This window comes from Microcebus murinus, chromosome 9, assembly GCF_040939455.1.
Source record: "Microcebus murinus isolate Inina chromosome 9, M.murinus_Inina_mat1.0, whole genome shotgun sequence".
Classification (NCBI taxonomy): domain Eukaryota; kingdom Metazoa; phylum Chordata; class Mammalia; order Primates; family Cheirogaleidae; genus Microcebus; species Microcebus murinus.
The window spans coordinates 21,733,185-21,739,666 of NC_134112.1; the positions used below are offsets into that span (position 1 = coordinate 21,733,185).

The 6,482-nt window shown below is 57.5% G+C and overlaps 1 protein-coding gene across 3 annotated transcripts in view; it reads right to left on the reverse strand.

Moving 5' to 3' along the window:
* Positions 1-3,961, reverse strand: part of ADCYAP1R1 (ADCYAP receptor type I) — a 54,975-nt gene extending 51,014 nt beyond the window's left edge. For all 3 annotated transcript variants that reach the window (XM_012735849.3, XM_012735848.3, XM_012735847.3), the window contains exon 1: positions 3,576-3,961. The gene's annotated coding sequence lies outside the window, so the exon portion shown is untranslated. The remainder of the gene's footprint in view (positions 1-3,575) is intronic.
* Positions 3,962-6,482: the final 2,521 nt, after the last annotated feature.

Here is a 6,482-nt window from a genome sequence, read left to right on the forward strand (position 1 = left end):
GCATCCAGCCATCCTCCATGGCCAACCCAACCTCCTAACACCACCTCCAGAAAGCCCACCCTGGCTGCACCTGCCCCTTCTGAGCTCACCCCCCTCTGAGAACCCCTGGCCCTGAGATGAGAAGCCCTTCCTCTGGGCTGTTTCAGGTCTTGTCACATTCAGTATGACTGTCAAGTCTTGCCTAGAAACCAGGAGCACGCCCAGGTTTCCAGGTGGTCTCCCTCCCAGTGGGGGTGGCTACAGACCTGAACACAGTGGGTGAACAGAAGGGGGCTCGGGGACTATTTGACGAGCTCAAGTGACAGCATTTCATTTTCCTGTCATGAATGTTGTCTTTACGCTGGGGGATTTATCACACGGACACGATGGAGTAGGGTGCTGGAGTAGGGTGCTGAGACCAGGCGGGGAGTTAAACAGATGGGCACGCTGAGCTGCAGGTAGAATGCACTGGGGCCCCGGTACCCCGGCATTGCAGGCTCAGTGTAAGCCCCCCCTTCTTCAGTCTCTTGGACCATTTCTCTTTTCTAACCTTATATCCCAGCAGCTGGCAAACACTTCCAGCCAGTCAGATCCAGCCTGTCACCTACTTTTGTATAGCCAGCAAGCCGGGGATGTTTTTTGCATTTCTAAACGGACAGAAAAAAATTAAAAGAGCCATATTTCATGAAACATGCAAATCATATGAATTCAAATTTCAGCATCCATAAATTAAGTTCATCAGAACATAACCACACTCATTTGTTTCTGTATCATCTGTGGTTGCTTTTAGCCTACGACAGCAGAATTAAGTAGTTGTGACAGAGTATATGGCCACAAAGCCTAAAATACTATCTCTATGGTACATAAAGTATATTTTCTACAAAATACACTCTATAGAAAAAGGTTGCCAACCCTTGCCGTAGGCTCATGCAACACACACACACACATACACACACACACACACACACACACACATGGACTTTCTCCATCGAATTCAACATGCATACGGACTTTCATTAAGGAAGACTTTGTGATCTTCTTCGGACAAATATCTGAGTCTCCAGATGTCCCCATACCTGTAAGAGGGTATGTCTTGATGTCCATTTGTATTTCTGGCGCTCCTTGTCTCTATTTTGTCCCTAGTCCCTGGCAGGTGTCATGGGAAAACTATGTGCCTCCCAGGCTGTGTGTCACTCCCTCTCTATGTGTCACTGTGGGGGTGGCTGTCACTGTGTGCCTCTGACGGCATCCAGAGCCGAGTACAAACACATCACAGCTGAGGAGTTTCCAGTCTCCATGTTGCCAGGCAGCTGGACCACCCCGTTCAGACCCTGGAATCTTATATTCCCCTGCTCAGAAGTGGCCGAGCTTCCTGAGGCCTCTAGCCCTTCCAGGGTGGAAAGCATCAGACCTCTGCTCACAGACCTGCCCAGCACAGGAAACTCATTGTCACCCCAGGTGACAGTGGGGTCAGCTCCACAGTGGGTGAGTCTCAGGTAAGCAAGACCTTCTTGGCACTGAGCTGAGCCCACGCTCTGTGCTTGGCACACTTTGGCTCTTCTCCCCGGCAGACAGCACAAGGTGTCCCCCACTTCATCAGTGCCAGCCCTAGGTTAAGGAAATGTTTGTCCCTGGGAGGATGGCAACCTGGGACACTCAAGCCTAAGCCCCAGCCCCAGGAGGAAAGGCACCTTGTGGCCTTGGCTTGTGTCTGTCCTAGCCTCTCAGCCACATACACTGATCTGTAAACTCTCATTGTGTGTATTTATTGATTCAACACAAATTGAGGGAGTGTCCCGAAGTAGGAGCATGACAGAGACAGGTCGCCATGTCAAAAAGAATGGGTCCCAAAGTGTTTCTCCAGTCAACCTCCTGCCAGCCTGAACTTTACACAGAACAGGACCTTAATGCATCCTTCAGCCTGGATTAGTCCCTAGAAAGGGTCCTCCAAAAAGCTCCCCATAGACACCTCCCCTCACCACATACAGGAGCAAACAGACTCACGGGGATCTTGTTCCAGACACCCAACCACCAAAAAACCATTGGTGGCAGAAGAGGGAAGAGACCTCAGTCACCTGCTGGGTCACCCCACACACACTTGTTGATGGATTGGTTGGAAGATGTGGCCCAGGACCCGCGCCAGCGTATTCTGTCTCTAATCTGTATGTTCATATTTCGGCTTGTGTCCAGACAGGCACCTCTGCCTGCCCTCCCCAAGGTCAGTGAAGAGCAGGAGTCCCAGACTCGGCTTAAAACTGGGGGCTCCACCAGCCCACCTGCAGCCAGTACCAAACTCATTTAATTGGGGCCTCCTGAGAAAATCGAGGTGCACCCTGCTGACCCGACTCCCAAAGGCTCAAACGTAGTTCTTTGCCCTTTTCTGAAATTCACATGCAAAAGCCTCCAGCCTGACCTTCAGGATGCCTGTCCGCCTCTGGCCAACTGCAGTCCCAGAGCAAGCTGCCCTCCACCTGCTGTGTAGCCCCTCCCATCCCCCAACAGCCCCCCCAGAGGCTGCCCACAAGAAAAGCCAAATGCTGTGTCTTTTGGATTTCTCTTGGGGGCTGGGGGGCTTTGTGGGACACTGCAAGGCTGAGGGAGGTAAAGAAATGGAATCCGAGGCACCTGCACTAAAAGTATAAAAATAGTCTGAAGAATTAGCAGGTGTCTGCCGCCCCACCCCCAGGATCTGCTGAAGGGACCTGAGCGCCTTCCAGCTCCAGGCGAAATGCAACCAGCTTCCGGCCGGGCTCCCTCCTGAGGGTCTAGTTCCATCCATGGGCTCCCTGGTCCCCTCTGGCCCGCCAAGGTCCTGCTGAGGATGTGGCCTCCGCCCCCTGCAGCTGCCGCAGGAGCCTGTGCCTTTAAGACGGCCGGCAGGGGTCTCAGGCGGACTCACTTCAGCCTGGGGGCCGGTGCGTTTCTCCCACAGGCCCCGTAGGGCGTTTCCTCTAGGGACCACCGAAGCCCAGGCATCCCCCACCCCAGCCCCTCGGCGCAGCGCCTCGTGAGTCGACTCTCTCTGGAACAATCCGAATTCATCACTATAGGGGGTCATTCTATGCTTGCCCCTACCCCACTCCCTACCCAGCACACAGCTCGCCCATCCCTCGAGACCCGTGCGGGCTGCGATACCTAGCCCCCCCAACAGCCCCCCGGAGACCCCCGGCGTCGCTTTCCAGATCGGCGTAGGCACGTCTGTCCGCTTCGGGTCTAGGGAAACAGGTCCCTCTGGGTCCCTCCGGCCGCAGTGCGTTCCTTGCCCCTGGTTCTCCCTTCTGGGCACCGGGAGGAGCGCAAGATAGCAAGGCCGACCCTCACCCTGGCGGGCTGCAGGGATCCGTCGCCTCGAGCACGGTCCCACACACTTGGGGGCGGGGGTCTGCGCAGGGAGGGCAGCGGCGGGAGGGGGCTTCGTTTGGATGCAGGAGGTCTGCGCGGCGCTGGCCCTCGCCGGCTCTCCGTCGGTGGAGGACGGGGCTTGCGGAGAGCGCCGAGCCAGAGGAGGGGGTCCGAGGTCCTGTTGGGCGAAGGTTCTGGAGATGGGAGAGGGCAGCCTGGGCGTGGAGGGGCAGGAGCGGTGGGGCGGCCCTTACCTGCTCACTGCGGGGCCTGGCCGGGGGCTGCGGGTCGGCCCGGGGCAGACTCCACGGGGAGGGCGCGCAGCCGGCGAGTCCGCGCCCCGCGCCGCCCGGGGATGGGGAGCGTGTGCGCCGAGGAGCGCGCGCGCCGAGCCTGGTCTCCGCGTCCGTGCGGCCGCAGGGGTCCGTGTGTCCCTGCGCGGCGGCGTGTGCGTGTGCGCACGCGGGGACCGAGCTCGCCCGGAGCCGCCGCCGCTGTCAGTCACCGCCCGGGGCCCGAGCGCAGCGCCCCCCGCCTGCCTTCGCCCGCCCCGCGCTGCGCGGCGGCCCAGCTGGGCTCCGTCCTGCAGGAGAGGCGCCGCCTCCGCTGCGAAGCCAGGCCCGGGGCAGGAGGGAGGCGACCGACCCCCGCCTCCCCCCGCGGACTTCGCAGGCTGGGGGAGATGCAGGCCAATGAGCGCCTGGGGGTGGGGTTAGGCCGAGGGCAGCGCGATCGCAATCCCGATCTCAGGGCTGCAGCCGGTCCTCTCCCGCCGCGCAGACAAGAGCCGGAGCTGCGGCGGGGAGATGGGGTGGGGGACGCGGATGCGGAGGCGACAGCCCCCCCGTGTCTCGGGGCTTCCAGGGCTCAGAGTCAGGCCTTCTCTGGGGCTCACAGCCTTCCTTTCCACCCTCCCCATGAAACCCAGAAAAAGCCCTCTTCCTTCTCCTTCCCAGGTCTTCAAGATTCCCTGTCAGTCCCTGTTTTCCCCCTCCCCTGGGAAGCCTTCCTTACTGGGCAAATCCCAGACCCTTCTTGGGCTTTTCTGTGCCCCCACAGCCCGGGCCTAAGAGGGTCAGCTAGTTTCGGGGCGCCTAGCAGAGTATCCTAAAACGTGATCACCTGGAGAACGCCTCCATGGCCAGAAAAGGGGTGAGGGTGCTTACAGGGCAGAGGCGACTTAACATGAATCAGGCTGCCTGGGCTCCAGTCCCCCCCTGTACCTCAGCTAGCCCTGTGAGCTTGGGTGACGACCTCTCTGAGCCTCAACTTCTTCACTTGCATAAGGGAGTCATAGTACCCCCTCTTCCCAGCAGGGTCTTGGCAGCGGCATTGAATAAGAATGGTACACGCACCCCCTAGTAGCTTGTCGCTGATTTAATTTATTCACTGCTGCTGAATAAATTACTATTGCTATTGTCATTGTGGTCCTGCTCACCCACCGCCTAGTACACACAGGTAAATTGAGGCTTAATGAGAACGAATCAGGTCAAGGTCATGTAGATGGTGGTTAATACAAAGCCTGACTGAAAGTAGTTAGTTACCCACCCCCAGGCAAGTACTTCCCCTCTGCCCACCCCACCCCGATCCACAAGTTGCTCCCACCTGCCTCTGCTCTCAGTTTTTGGGTCCTACCCAGTTGTCAGCATCAGAGAGTTCCTCGGTCCAGCAACCTCAGAACTGTCCTTGCCCATTCAAGGGTGTTCTTGCCCAGCCTCCCTTTGGGCCAAGGTCTGGGGATGGCCACCTTGTTGAGAGGAAGCCTCACGGAGGGGGCAGGAGGAGAAAGACTTGAGCCGCCCTTGGGGGCTGCAGTGAAACTGAGGATGAGGTCCACCAGATGGAGAGGGATCCACGTGGAAACTTGAAGGAAGCAATCTGAGCTCCCAGAAAGATGCATGGAGTTCCCAAGGTCCATGAAGCGAATAGATGATTTCTCTTTCCTGCCCAGTGAACACTGATCCCCACTGGCACCCCAACTGCTAGTCTGCATGGCTCATCGTCCTTTCAGTCCAGGAAAGCTTCCTGGAGAAGGAGGGCATCAGTCTTCTCTGTATCGAGAAAGAATGAGATCCCTCTGGAGAGAGGAGGGCCAGGTGTTGTGCTGGAGTCAGACAGACAGGACCTCCCTCTAAACCTGGCTACACTGCTTCTTAGCTTGTTGTCCTGACCCCTGGGAGTCTACTTCCTTCATCTGCCTCCGACTTCTCCGGTGTTGTGAAGATCAACTGAGATGCCATGTGTGAAAGTGCTCTGTAAACTGTGAAATATGCATGCAAGGGAAGGAAGGCTGCTAGGAGTCTCAGAGTCAAGAGAGAAGTATAGAGTGCAGGACACTGGGGGCCCATGAGTGTGGGGCAGGGTGGAGATTGGGGTTACCTAAGGCAGAGCAGCTAACCCTGGAAATGTCGGAGGCCACGATGCCCAGATGAGGGCCCCTCAGCTCTGAAGTTCTGCATTCGGCTCTGGGTTTATTCGCTCTTCCATATTCGTGGTTCTCTGTGTTCTATCCTGGGTTCCCCTGTTCTCTGCTCTGCATTCCCAGATGTACGTCTCGGTGAGGGCTGTGGGCAGGTTGGTAAGGTGCACCCCTTCTCTGCCTGAGCAGTCATGGAGCAGGGGAGGAACCCAGCCGCCCTTTGCTCACACCCATTCCCTTCACCCATTCTCGCTTTGCTCCAGAGCCTATAGCCAGAGGGTGAGCTGTATTCTAGAGGTCAGTCAGGGCTCCAGTGATATTTGTACCCTGCACAAAGGGACCTGGAAGGGGCCAGTGGGGGTGGGAATTCAGCTCCTGCTCTGCCCACCGCCCACTGCCCACTAAGCCAGTCATGCCCCGAGTCCACCCAAAAGGAGCACTTTTTCCTAGTTGATCCACCCAGAGGGGACACCGCTCTAATTCTCTCCAAGGTGCTTTCTTTATAGGCTCCAGCCCTTGTAGACTTGGATTCTAATCCCAGCAGCCCCTCCTAGTAGCCTCCACCTGGGTGAGGCATGGAACGAACATCAGAGCAGGGGTCCGGGAGGGTTGTCTAGCCCCTCCTTTATGAATGGGTGCCTGAGCCCAGAGGGCAACAGGACTAGCCCAAGGACACACAGGCAACTTTCTTATCAGATTGGGCACTAAACCCCACATCCTGGTGCCCAACTTCATGACCTAC